The 15072-nt window shown below is 38.7% G+C and overlaps 1 protein-coding gene across 2 annotated transcripts in view; it reads left to right on the top strand.

Annotated features, from left to right (window-relative positions):
* The first annotated feature begins 271 nt into the window (after nt 1-271).
* The window catches only part of LOC138698427 (uncharacterized), a 28748-nt gene continuing 13947 nt past the window's right edge, over nt 272-15072 (top strand). Inside the window, exon 1 of one of the 2 annotated variants that reach the window (XM_069824318.1) lies at nt 272-629. The gene's annotated coding sequence lies outside the window, so the exon portion shown is untranslated. The other variant, XM_069824319.1, reaches the window with a different exon arrangement.

Below are 15072 nucleotides of genomic sequence, written 5' to 3'. Positions count from 1 at the left end.
ACGCCCTAACCGTTACTCCATACGTGTAGACTGTACTCATAGATAAATATGCTAGAAATTCATGGGGTTTCCTATGAAGCTAATGAAAATGTTAGTCGGTTAATGCAGAATGTAGAGTATGCACTAAGAGTTGATATTAAAAACAAATATATTGATGCACGATTGTCAATCACAACTCTGACTTTTAGATCCATTGCTGACGTCAGTACTTCAGCGAAACGAACGATAAGCTCTCCGGTCTTAATCGGCGCCCCGCCTTGTGTCATGATCAACTTATATTTGCCAAATATGGCGAATAATCTGAGTCACAAAATCATGTGACTTGTTATCATGGTCTTCGCGTCGTATCCGTTATAACTGTATTTTCGTGGCACAGGCTTATTAGGGTTATTACATCATTTTGATGCAGTTGTACACGTTGCAATAATGCCCTTTTGTGCATTCACTTAATTCGTATTGTTAGATTCTGAGAAGTTTAATGTAATCCTTTTCAATAAAAGCGAGTGAATGAAGCTTTTGAGTACGTGACTGTCAATGCGAAAAGACTGGTTATGTAACTTAATAAGTTACATGCACATGTGGTTTATTTGAAGTGAAGTAACGTCTTCTCGAGACTGTTATGTCAAATTGTAAGTTTTATTATGATCTATTGTCATATTGTGAGATAAAGTGGCGTACAGTGACTTGATGTGCGGTGCACGTATTTTTTTAGCGATCGAAGCAACGGAGTGACAGTCTAGAATACGAAGATCGGGTCGAAAAATCATTTTGAGGTGTGTGTGTGTGTACCGAGAGAAGGCCGGGCCAACTCCCTCCCACCCTCGAATGCCAAAAAAGATTACAAAGTGTTATTTTAGCAGTTATTTTACTTTAAACTAGCGCTGAGGTAGTTCCGGTGGTTTTCGAAGTGAAAATCGTTGAATTTATAAGGAATTTTTTTAAATGGAGAACCAGTTGATCATATATGCAAGACATAAGAAAAGCCTAAACTAACGAAACCTAACTTGTCACAGATTCGTATATGCAAGGTGTATAAACGGAGTACGACGGGGACTACGCTCTGCTCTAGTGTAACCAGATGAAATCAACGATTTTCACTTCCGAAATTACCGGAACTACCTCAACACTAGTTTCACGCAAACAACCTAACCTCATCTCTATAACGACAACTTACCCAAGTAGAGTAGACGAAGTGGTGAATACGCGATAACCATCGTCTCATCAAACCTCATCTTGTCACGGACAAGTGGGACTATCGGTACTTGCCACAAAAATGTATATCCCCTGATAAAATCCAACCTCACCTTGTCACTGATAGTGGTGGAACTACCTACTATATAAAAAAAAAAAATGTCGAAAATGTAGAGTGTTAGCGTTTGGCGATGAACATCAATCACAGTATAGGCACTCGAAATCCAAATGCTCTTTCTATAAAAACTTGACGGGATGGATCACGAAATAGAAAAACATTTATTTCGACACTTTGTTACTGAAATCTGACTAAAGTAAATAACTATTATGAAGCACACATTAATGAAATCCACATATCGTACTTACTTCTTCTTCTTCTTCTTCTTCCTAAAACACACGTTTTTTTCGGCATCGTTGTACCAATCTGCTTCTGAAATACCGGTACCTATTTCGGCATTCTATAATTCTCACACGTACAACTGTTAGGCAGAAGTATAATTTTTTTCACCGACACAATCTAACGAAATATAGCCTACAGTACTTCCATCGTAGTACATCCTTGACTTACAGCACAAGTCGCACTCATCGAAGCCAGAGCCTCTGAACTCTGAAGACAGACTAGACGCCCCTTTACACAAATCCGTCATTCGCCAATAACAGAACACACCCCCTAGTGCGTCATGTGTCGTAAAGACAGCTGGTTCTGCTTGTAATTTAAGCCTTAATCTAACCACGTGGATACAGCCAATTATCGTAATTTTCTCAAAATAAAAACTACATCATCATTCTCAGTTCATAAATGAACGGTAAAATCAGCCGGTTTCATTTCGAAATCCAATAAATACTAGTAGCCCTAATACTACTGCACAACAAAAGAAATAAAAAATTATAGCTATTGAGTTTAGTCATCTAAATCACAAGTGAATAACCCTTAAAAAACGTAAATTATTTATTTAATCCAGGGGCGTACACAAGGGGGGTTACCGGGTTTGAATCCCTTCCTTGAAATTAAAAAAAATACATATTTAGATTTGAATATTTTTTATCTATAATCGTTTTCCCTTCTCTAATTTTTCACTGTCACAGTAACAAAAATCTACATAGACATGAGACAAAACCCTCCTACCCCTCCTTCAATACAATCCGTGTTAGGTGCTATGGCACATTCGTTTTATAACAGTAGGTAATTCGAAATGTTTGGCCTACATATAGTCACGGACAGAAGTATAAGTATATAATACAGATTTCAAAATTTATATTTCACTCTATTTTTTTATTTTTATTTTAGTAGGTTATTTTACGACGCTTTATCAACATCTTAGGTTATTTAGCGTCTGAATGCAATGAAGATGATAATGCCGGTGAAATGAGTCTGGGCTCCAGCACTGATAGTTGGAATGGAATTTAACTGAGGGGGGGTGGCACAGTTGGCCCAGCACGGCGACCTGTTGACATCTACTGCGCTAACCCTCGATATGGAATGAGTTGCATGCCACAGATCCCCTATGCGCACCGACCTAACCACATGACTCCCTTAACGACCTATCCCTAAAGCCCACAGAAATCCATATACCATTATACCATTCCTGCTTCGGCAACTTCCCCCAAGGTCCCCCTGTCGGTCTGAGGCGAAACTCCTCTCCCCAAGTAGGTCCGTCTTGGTGCTCGTTGCAGAAGCCATCCAACGTCGCTTAATTACATTCCATGGAGGCCGGTTGAGAGAGCCTATAGCTTCGGGAGGCCGCTGATAGAGTGATCTGAAAAACCAGAAACAGGATGATGAGGAAAGGATGATGGGGGAGGAAAGAAAGTGGCGAAGATGAGTGAGGTTCCAATTCCTGATACAGTTACCTGATATTCATCCATAGGAGTGAGGGAAAAACCTCGAAAAAACCTCACCCAGGCAACTCGTCCTGACTGGGAATAGAACCTGGGACCACTGGGTTCGGAGTTAGACTCGCTAACCCCTCAGTCACAATGATGGACAGAACTGATAGTCACCCTGCATTTGCCCATATTGGGTTGAGGGAAAACTCTGGAAAAAACCTCAACCAGGTAACTTGTCCCAACCGGGAATCGAACCCGGGCCACCTGGTTTCGCGGCTAGATGCACTAACTGTTACTCCACAGCTGTGGACTATTTCACTCTATTATACATATTATAACACTGGAACTGAAAATAAATTAATCTTCACTACTGTAAGTACCAGTATAAAATAATATTTTAGAAATCAAAATAAAAGTTACTATAACACAGAAAATAAAATAATTATTCTTTTTGTCTCTGATAATGTTGGACACAAGTATAAACAATACAATTTTGGTCAGTTTTTTGCTTCCACACGCAAAATGATCACTCATTTAGTAATACGTCGTTAGCTTCCCTTTTCTATGAATAACCATCGTAACAGGGGCGTATTTTGCGGACTACCGGAGCTACCAGCGGTAGCCCAAGGAAATTACAAAAGAAAAAGTTTATAATATAACATAATGTAATAATTTTGTATTATTAGTTTTACCATAGTAATTAAAATTAAAGTAATTGTTAGATATATTTTGTGTAATAATAGGGTCAGCGGTAGCCCAAACCCTTTAACCAGTATACACCCCTGCATCGTAAGCCTGTTTTTCATGGAACCAACAAGCTTACTAGTGACTTCTGTCCCTATTTCTCGCCACTCTGTCAGAAGCATCTCCTTCAATTGTTTTTTGCTAGTAATGGCATGTTTATGCACTCTTCCGCCCAATTATCCAAAAGATGTTCGATGGGGTTAATGTTTGGTGACTGTGACGAACAATTTCTACAGTATATTCAGGATCGTTGTCCTATTGGAAGTAGGTAGTAACTGTCTGCCAGGCCCAGTTTATTTGCACTTTTCTCGAGATTTTGCAAAATATCTCTCTATGTAATTATATTTATCCATTGTCCCAAGCTCACTCACCCCATTAGCTGTCATACATCCCATACCATAACGTTACCACCTCCATGTTTTACAGTGGATTGGATATTATTCAAATCCCACTCTCTGTTCTTTGTTCTCAGCACCAAAATTCGTCCATTATTTTGAAAAATGTTAAACTTGCTTTCATCAGAAAATATAACTTTTTTTCCAGAACTTAGAATCATTGGACACATCTTCATTAGCAAACAACGCTCTCTTCATATTTACTTTGCTTATATAGGGCTTCTTTCTTGTCACTCTTGCATGGTACCCATTTTTAAGTAGTCCTCTTCTTAGTGTATGGGGATATACGTCTTTTCCTAAATATTCTTTTGAAAATTAAAAAAAATTATGGTTATTTAACGACGCTCGCAACTGCAGAGGTTATATCAGTGTTACTGGTGTGCCGGAATTTTGTCCCCCAGTTCTTTTACATGCCAGTAAATCTACTGACATGAGCCTGTCGCATTTAAACACTTAAATGCCATCGACCTGAGCCAGGATCGAACCCGCAACCTCAAGCATAGAAGGCCAGCACTAACTAACCAAGGCCGACTATTCTTTTAATTCTACTGTTGTGTTGAAGTAATCCTGGAATTTTTTTAAACCAGTTTCATAGTCTTCCTCCCTCTTAGATGGCTGCCCTGTTCATGGCTTGTTTATCAGTGTTTTTGTTTTGTTGAAATTCCTGAGTACTGTTCTTACTGTAAAGTGGTTTTCTTCACATCTTTGCCTATTTCACTGTAATATTTTTGTTGTTTATGTAGGTTCATTACAATTTCGCTTTCCTTAATTGCCAATTCTTTCCCATTGTGCTCAGTAATACACTTTATCCCGCTTAGAGGAATCGAGAAATAAGTAGTAATGATTTATTATAATACCTTTTATTCCACACCTGTGGAGCAACGGTTAGCGCGTCTGGCCGCGAAACCAGGTGGCCCGGGTTCGATTCCCAGTCAGGACAATTTACCTGGTTGAGGTTTTTTCCGGGGTTTTCCCTCAACCCAATATGAGCAAATGCTGGGTAACTTTCGGTGCTGGACCTCGGACTCATTTCACCGGTATTATCACCTTCAGACGCTAAATAACCTCAGCTGTTGTTAAAGCATCGTAAAATAACCTACTAAAATAAAAAAAAATATAATATCTTTTACATAACTTGATGTAAAAACTCTCCGAGTTTCGGGGAATGCTCAATGCAACTCAATGTGGGTGCCTTGAGTTGCTCTGCAGACATCTAAACAGTATTCAACCTCCTGCCAAGTGTTCTGTGGCATTTGTGATGTGTTGCCTCAGTGTTAGCTCTGCCTCTTTGGTACACAGCATCCTTCAAAAAGCCGCAGAAAAAAAAAAGTCCAAGGAGGTCGGTTTGGGTGGCCTGGCAAGGGGTCCTCGTCTTCCGATCCACCTATTGGTGAATTTTTCATCCAAGAACTCATGCACCCATTGATGATAATGGGGTGGGGCCCTATCCTGCTGAAAAACTGATCCTAGGGAAAGTTGGTCAACAACAAAGTTCTGCAACATGTCTAGATACACATTTCCTGTTATACTGTAGTCTCTACGAAGAAGAATGGTCCCCATCAATCCACACCAAACATTCGCTTTGGACATGTCTCTCTCATGTTCAAATATAACATGTAGATTTTCTGAACACCATACCTGGCAGTTGCGCCTGTTGCTTCGTCAGAGAAAACAATGTTGTCTAGGTACGTGTTGTCATTGTCAATTCGTAGAAGCATTTCAGCAGCAAACTTTTCCTTAAGTGGACGATCATTGAGCTTTATCTGGTGACGAAGGTGGATCTTGTATGCTTACAAATGTAGAAGCTTATGCATGATCCTGTGAATTGTTGCTCTAAGGATTTGAAGCTTGGCACTAACTCTTCATATCAACTTCTGTGGACTTCTAGTGAATGCTGTTAGCACAGTTCGATTGTCTCCTCAGTTACACACCGTTTCGCATGTTTACCAGTCTGTGGAAGCAAAGACCCTGTTTCTCGAAGTGTTGTGTTCCACTTGAGAATTGCTTTATGCCCAGGTGGATCTACAGTCCTTGTATGACGAACACGGTGTTGTACTAGCATAACAGATTTTTCTTCCGTTAGCCATAGCATGCACTGAACTTTCTGTTGTGGTGTCCACATGTTTACCATAGCGTGTTATCCTACAAAATGGCGCCAGGCTTGTTTTAGTGCCCTAGCAACAAACAAACTAAAGTTATGCATAACAAACAAAAGTTATGCCAGCTGTTTTCAGACTTTGTTGCATAAACTTGGACAGTTTCTCTATCTTGTCAGATGTAAATCACAACGATATCTTTATCTGATTTTAAGTGGTGAGCATTTATTTCTCGATCCCTATAAGCGGTACATTGTGTACAGTGTTGATTTATGAAGTAATAGCTTGCTGATGTGCATTCCACAACTAAGACAGTAGGCTACTGATACCTGTTTCCTGGATTTAGTTTGCTGTGCCTATATTTGTGTCCCATCATAAAGTGCCCCTATACAGATACAGATCATCATCATCATCATCATCATCATCATCATCATCAATGGCACGACAGCCCTTCATGGGCCCTGGCCTTCTTCAGAAGTTTTCGCCATTCCTCCCTGTCCAATGCCAAACTTCTCCAATTTCTAACACCCAAAATCTTGATGTCATCCATCACACAGTCTTCCCATCTCAATCTCGGTCTCCCAACCTTCCTTCTTTCCATCGAAATAAATTTAAAAACTCTCTTCGCAACCCTATCATCTTGCATTCTCACAACATGCCCGGCCCAATCCAATCTTCTTATTTTTATGAATTTAACAATGTCCGGCTCATTATATAATCTGTACAGTTCGAAATTATATCTTCTTCTCCATGCTCCGTTTTCTCTAACTGGTCCAAAGATTTGCCTAAGAATCTTTCTTTCAAATGTACATAATAATGTCGCATCTGACTTTGACAATGGCCAAGTCTCAGATGCGTAAGATAGTACAGACCTTATAAGAGTTTTATACATCATAATATTTGTATTCCTAATATAATTTTAGATTTCATATGTCTTCTAAGACCATAAAAGCATCTATTGGCAGATAATATTCGTTTTTTAATTTCAGAACTAACATTATTTTTGTTATTAATTTCAGAGCCAAGATAGATAAAACTATGGACAGTTTCAAATTTAAAAGAGCCTATTTCCAGGTAGGGGGGGTCCATTTATATTAGCTCTCGTGACTGGCATATACTTTGTTTTTTCTTCATTAATTTGTAAATGCATCTTTCTTGCTGCCTTTTCCAGCTTAATAAAGGCCTCTTTCATTGCTGCCTGACTTCTTCCTATGATATCTAAGTCGTCAGCATAAGCCAACACCTGAATCGACTTATAGAAAATAGTTCCCCTAGTATTAATACGTGAATCCCTCATGACTTTCTCCAGTGCTATATTAAAAAGGAGACAAGCTAGTGAATCTCCTTGTCGGACGCCACACCTAGTAGAAACAGGGTTAGACATCATGTTTTGAATTTTAACTATGCACTTGGACAGATACAGATACTTTAATATATTATTTGTTTTGGTGTTTTCAGTTTATTTTCTCTGTGTGTAGTATCTTGCACAACAAAAGGGTGAAGTGTCCTAATAGAAACATTTTTCGATACCTGTATATGTTTAAATGTTAGCATGAAGTTAATGTTTGGATTCCTCTGTGCTTATACTTCTGTCCATGACTGTTTGGATTTACTGGGATTAATCCATTACATGTCTGGCATCTCATTACATATACAATAGAGAAAATGCGAAAATTGATTAAATTACAAATTACATAATTCAGAACAAATTAATTACAATTTAAATTTTCAAAAATAAAAAAGAGAAAAGAGAGTGAAAATGACAGAGTTAAGCCATTCAGTTTCTGGAAATCCCATACAATTTACAAATGTCACCCTGTCTCAGAGAGTCTGTATCTAAACCTGAGCATGTTAGAAGCTGTTCTGAATTCATAACATGTACCAGTATTACAAACAAAGCACTCATTTGTATGACTTGAGGCTTTCCCGGCGTTTGATATAGAATAACTCTTCTTGGGTTCTTCAGCCAGGTGAGTTGGAGATTAGCTTCCAAGCTTTCGACAGCTAGCTTTGCCATCTTCTTCAGGGATGAAGATCCCTGAAGAAGATGGCAGAGCTAGCTGTCGAGAAGAGTTATTCTAAAGCACTCATTTGTTGGAAGTATTCCTATCCTACTTAGGTGTTCAGCCGATCAATCGTGACTTATTAATAGAAAGTTAGTTACTGCTTCCTTTCTAGGTTTATTACTAATGTAAGTGATTCCCAGCTATTTTGTACGTTTTTCCATTCTTTCCTTTTGATTTATTTACTAAGGCTGTTTAATAGGTTTCCATAAATTTTCTGTGAACAAACTTTTTGAGTGCCTTTAGTTTCTCGTGTCCGTGACACTTCTTAAGCTACAGAAAGTGGCAAATGGCATCTCGCTGCAAACAGAATCAAAATGTTGCTAATAAATTTCGCGACTATGTTCTTTAACAATTTAGTGTACTGGTTAAGTGCAAGAGTATAACATCGATTTTTTTTTATGCACTAAAAGAAAATACGTTTTCGAAGACAGACCATGTTATCACAGCAAAATGAAAGAGAAATATGATGTGATTCAGGGAATATCATTGAAGTCGATAATGTGTCTGACACTAATATATCTTCAAGTCCACACCTGTGGAGTAACGGTCAGCGTGTCTGGCCGCGAAACCAGGTGGCCTGGGTTCGAATCCCGGTCGGGGCAAGTTACCTGGTTGAGGTTTTTTCCGGGGTTTTCCCTCAACCCAATAAGAGCAAATGCTGGGTAACTTTCGGTGCTGGATCCCGGACTCATTTCACCGGCATTATCACCTTCATTTCATTCAGACGCTAAATAACCTAGATGTTGATACAGCGTCGTAAAATAACCTAATAAAATAAAAATATCTTCTTCAAATCCTACCTAACCTTATCACTGTAAGTGCGTCTAATTTACACTAATATAATTTTCTCATCAAACCCTGCCTAACCTTGTTGCAAATACTGGCACTACCTCTGAGTAATGTTAAGAATGAGAGAGAGGGGAGGGTGGGAGAGAGGGGAGGAGAGAGAGAAACGTCATGCCTTGCCCTTATGTTGGTAACATTGTGTACTTGGTAACGGCATGGTTGAAAGCTGCTGTACCTAATTCACCAGTTTAGCAAAAGAGATTGTTTATTTAATTATTTTTTAACCAGTAATATTCTCTTTTATAAACCCTGTCAATAAAACAACAAAAGTAAGACATAGTTTAAAATGTAATAGAGAAACAATGCCATAGCCTCGAGGACTGTGGTACAATTATAAATCTTAGGATTATCTGTTGCAGACCTTGGCCTGTCACTTAGCCAAACCCTCTCTAATCTCGTCGAAAAAAAACCTCGGTGTATCACTATCACAATTCTAGTGGGTGCAGAGTGGTATATTTGTACCTAATATTCAATCTTAATTTTTACCGAAACACATCTGCCTTGTCTTCAGGAGGTCAAGGTTTCGATACCAAGTACCAGCTATCTTTTGTCTTGTTGTTTTTCCAAGTCCCTCCAGGCAAATGCTGGAATAGTACCAATTACAAGGGCCATGACCAGACTCTTTCCCAATCCTACAGTAACCCTACTACTTAACATAATCGTCATTTTCCCACCATCTGCACAGGGGTATAGTCGTAAATAAAATAGTATCAGGACGCATCGCGAAAAGTTTATTATTATTATTATTACTACTACTATACTTATTATTATTATTTATTAGTAATGCCGCTGTTATTTACTACTAATTCATACTTATAAAATACAAAGTTGAATAAGAAGCAAGTAAGACAATTATTTAAAAAAGTAGAAATAAAGACCACATGTATGTATTTATTTACACTGCAAGTGGGCAAGCACCCGGTGGCAGTGGTATATACAATATTAACAATACACAGTTAAAATGATAAGCAATACACAATAAAATTTACAATACATAATAAAATTTACAACACATATACAATTTTATACCCAATACAATAAGAATACACAATACAATTTAACACAATAATAATAAAACATAAAATAAAACACCTAATTTTACAACACAACCTACATAATTATGTATAGGTCCTACGTAAGTTTTAATAGTCTTTCACTTTACTCTCATCTCATTCCCTGTAGTGGCACTATGACGCATTTCACTGACACTTTAGCACACATTTCACTGACACTCTGTAACACATTTCACTGACACTATAGAACACATTTCATTGACGCTATAAATTATCACTGATCGGAACTGTTCACTGCACTGTAAAACCATAACTTCACTGACTCACCTCGCTTCACTGATGCAACAGTTCAAATAAGTCAAATAATTGCATTCTTATGCATACTTATAAACAGAACTACATTTAAACTAAACATTTCTAGTCTAAGGCCCTCTTACACGCTATTTTTAAATAATTTACAATTCAAACCAAGGAAGTAAACTCGTCAGGCTAGATAAATACATGCCACCTTAAAAAATTAAATGTTGAATGTCACCTTAATTTTAATTTTCACTTTATACACAACTCTTTAAATTATTCTTGAATCTCCTTAAGGAAGGACAGCCCTCAAAGACCGCTGCAGGTAGGTCATTCCAATCATTTATAGTTCTATTTAAAAATGAGAATTTACCTACATCCGTTTTCTGTTTCCTACATTTGATTTTAAAATCATGATCGTTCCTACCATAGTACGTTGGCTTTTCTAACCGAGCCGTTATGTCTACCCATGCTTTCTGACCTAGATGTGCTCTATACAATGATGTTATTCTAGTTTTCCTACGTCTGTTTTCCAAAGTTTCCCATTTAAGTTCTTTTATCGTATCGTTCCCATCTTCTCTTTTACCTTTAACAAATTTAGCTGCCCTATACTGGATTCTTTCTAAGGAATTTATCTGATATATTCTATAGGGATCCCAACATGTAGTTCCGTATTCCATTAACGGTCGCACTAATGTTAGATATGCTATTTCCCTCGATTTGGGGCTAGCCTTTCTCAAGATTCTCATAATAAAGTGAAGTGCCCTCCATGCTTTGCCCGTAACATTATCAACATGCTCTCCCCAAGAAAGTTTGGAGTTTAAATACACTCCTAGGTATCTACAACATTGTTCTTGCGGAATTACAACACCACTGAATTCGTAATTAAGACTAGTTTCCTCTCGGGTTTTACAAAATGTTATAGATTTACTTTTAGAACCATTTATTTTCATCCTATGCTTTAACGCCCAGTTGTAAATGTTATTCAAGTCTGTTTGAATAGCATCTACATCTGAATTATTTCTAATCTTTCTATAGATAATGCAGTCGTCTGCAAATAGCCTCACATTTGATGTAATATCCTGGCATAGGTCATTTACGTATATTATAAAGAGTAATGGACCCAGAACGCTGCCCTGTGGCACCCCTGAACTTATATTTCCAATTTGCGATATTTCATGACCTACTCTAACTCTCTGGGTTCTACCTTTTAAGAATTCTTGGATCCATAGCACCACTCTTTTATCTATTCCTAGCCTACTTAACTTATCTATTAATATGTCATGTGGCACCAAATCAAATGCTTTCGAAAAGTCAATCACAACTGCATCGATTCTTCCGCCTCTATCTACCTCTTCAGCTAGATCCTGAACCAGCGACGTAATTTGACTATCACATGAGAAGCCTTCCCTAAAACCATGCTGGCGGTTGTAAAACCAGTCTTTCGCATTTAGAACATGACGAATATAATCCGATATCAAATGCTCCATGACTTTACATACGACAGATGTAAGGCTAATCGATCTGTAGTTTCCGACATCTAATTTATTTCCACCTTTATGTATGGGTACCACTATAGCTGATTTCCAGTCACATGGAATAGCTGCATTGTTTATGGAAACATGAAATATACGCATTAAGTATGGAATTATGGCCTCGGAACCTAATTTAAGAATCTCTGTAGCAATACTATCTGGTCCTCGAGACTTCCGATTTTTTAATTTCGTTATTCTCTCTCTAACCCCTTTGGAAGTTATTTTGAAAGTCGAATTTGGTTCACATTCACGGTCTGTGACACAACCACTCCTATCAGCGGGATTATTATTATTATTATTATTATTATTATTATTATTATTATTATTATTATTATTATTGAAAACCGAAATGAAATAGGAATTTAATAAGTCGGCCTTTTCTTTGTCATCAGTTATACTTTCTCCGTTCTGATTTCGTAAAAGCACTACTCCTTCATTTTTCCCTTTTCTCCTGCGTACATAATTATAAAACTGTCTCCAATTGTTACTTTCATCTTCTTTTAAAATAGTTTTTAGAAAATTTTCCTGAGCTAACCTTTTTTCACACTCAAGTTTCTTAATTAATTCAACATATTTTTCCCAATGCTCATGGCTCCGTTTACGTTTGCTAAATGCGCGCCTTGTCTTTTTCTTTAAGTAGCGAATATAATTAGTGTAATATTCTGGGTCCGGATTTTTCTTAATTATTTTAGAAGGTACACATTTTACTAATGCCTCGAAAATTATACACTTAAATTTATGCCACACATTTTCCATATTTCCTTCAGTCCTTAGAAAGTCATCATGCTTTTGTCGTAGAAACGTTTGTAATTCATGGACATCGGTTTTGTTAAAATTCCAGACAGACACTGGACTTGACCTCGGATTTACTGTGTTTTCCCATAAGATTTCTAATAAGACGCTATTGTGATCACTTATTTTATGAAGACTTTCAGAGTTGACAAAGAGAGAGACAGGTCTTAGTAGGTAAACATCTAAGAGGGCATTGTCACGCGTCGGACCATTTATATATATACCACCCGCGCGAAGAGGGATCCCATGTCTGCAGCCCCCCTCCGATTTAGGTGGATTCCGTCTCTTCCGAAGCATCTGTCGTCTATCCAGGAATTTGGATCGACGAAACGCGCACCAAGACACTCCGCTACCCACTCGAAAGCTTTATTCACACGACCCACTTTTCTCCAGTTCACATCCCTCCGTCTGACGATTCCACTGATGACAATCCCAGCTGCCGGATATTTCTTCTTCGTTTCCATCACCAAGTCATATACATCTGCCATGATATAATCAACACCTCTTCGCAAATCGTTTGTTCCTACGTGAAGGACGATGTTTTTCGGGTCCCCTCGTTCCTGATTCTCGATCACGCTTTTCATCTCATTCACTCTAATCCCAGGGTAACACTCTGTCGCCAGCTCCGATTGTAGATTCCCTACGTGTCGAATGATGGAGTCTCCGATGATAACACTTGCCGCACCATGCTTCTTCTTCTCCTCCCTCTCTTCGCCATTTTCCTTTTCCCGTCGCAACAACTTATTTTCGTCCTCCAGAAACTTGATCCGTTGCTCCGCCGTCTCTAGATTCTCCCGTAGCTTCTTCACCTCGTTCCGAAGACCGATGAGCTCCCTGCTGCCTGCCTCGTTCCCGCAGTCCTTGCACAGCCACGTTTCTTCTACTATCTGTTCCCTCTTGATCTTCTGACAAGTCAGATGGAACCACTTCTCGCACTGGTTGCACAGCACGCCTACTCGTAGGTTCTTTCTACAGCTGCCACACTTGACACTGATCACTCCGTTGTCGCTTGCAGGTCCTGGATTCAGTTCGATACCACCAATAATTAGTAGTATCGCGATCACTATGTGAAAGAAGAGACACTCAGCCAGACCTGCCAAAGCTGTCCCTTTCACGCTCCGCTGCATCCTTGACCTGGCCGCCCAGCCGCCTATCCTTGCCCGGTACAGCTCCAACTCACAGCCCATTGCTCAAACCTTTTCTCCGCTGCGAAAAATACGTCCTTCCTCTCCACCGGCCTGAAGAAGACTTCCAGGCTGCAGAAAAAAGTACTGGGTCGGCACCCTGGCACGACTACACCCCTGCTTCTGCAACAGACTGGTCATATGTCAAAGAAATATTGCAACCGGCTCTCCTCTATTGACAAGAAAGTGCATTAGAGGCAAACTGCAGGGGAATGGAAAAAGGCTTAAAAATACAGTGAAACCTGCCTTTGCAGTCACTTTATTTAAACGGCCACCTGGCCAAAAGGCCAATTTTCTCTGGAACCAATTGGATTTTCCATACGTTCAATACAAATTCTCTCTTTATTTAACGGCCACCTCATGCGCCGGCCACCGGCCGGGGTCTATTTGGATTGGAACCTGACTATAACGGTCACTGTCCAACAAAAAATCTTTTCACGGATACTGTCTGACCTATTTTTTCGACGGTTAGAGGACAGGAAGCAATAGCTAAGTGTACAACAGTACACCCTCCATATCTTAGGGTTAGTTGGTTACTGTTTTATGACTCTTTTGTCACTTTCCACTTCGACCCTGCACAGCTATAAATTCTTATTCGTTTTCTAAGGATTCAAACACGGACTTTTTCTATCGAAAATGTCACAGTATGTTTTAAGTAGTTAACCATTCGATTTTTTTGTTCTCCTCTTTGTGTCTTCCTCTATATGGACCAGCTTTTACGAATTTTTCTTCTTTTCATTCACTTGATTCAGAGGAACTGTGAAGTTAGTCTGAGAGAGAAATCATGTTTAACAATAAATTTAGAATGGTGTTGAGTTTAGAGGTGAGACGAAAAATGATTGAAGAAAGTGAGAAGGAAACATCTGCGAGAAAAATCGCAGAACTATTCAAATGTGGAAAGACACAAATAAACTGTATAATTAAGAATAAAGTTGAAATATTAAAAGAATGGGAGGAAGACAGAATCTGTGTTCAGTAATGGGAATGAGTTCGTTTACGAATGGTTCAAGTTGCGAGGTCGATGAAATTGCCTGTAAGTGGGCTTATGATTCAAGAGAAAGCTCTTGAAATTGCGAAAGAACTCAA

This window comes from Periplaneta americana, chromosome 4, assembly GCF_040183065.1.
Source record: "Periplaneta americana isolate PAMFEO1 chromosome 4, P.americana_PAMFEO1_priV1, whole genome shotgun sequence".
In the NCBI taxonomy this organism is placed as follows: Eukaryota; Metazoa; Arthropoda; class Insecta; order Blattodea; family Blattidae; genus Periplaneta; species Periplaneta americana.
Note: the sequence above shows the minus strand (reverse complement) of the source record. Positions and strands in the feature narration are given on the sequence as shown.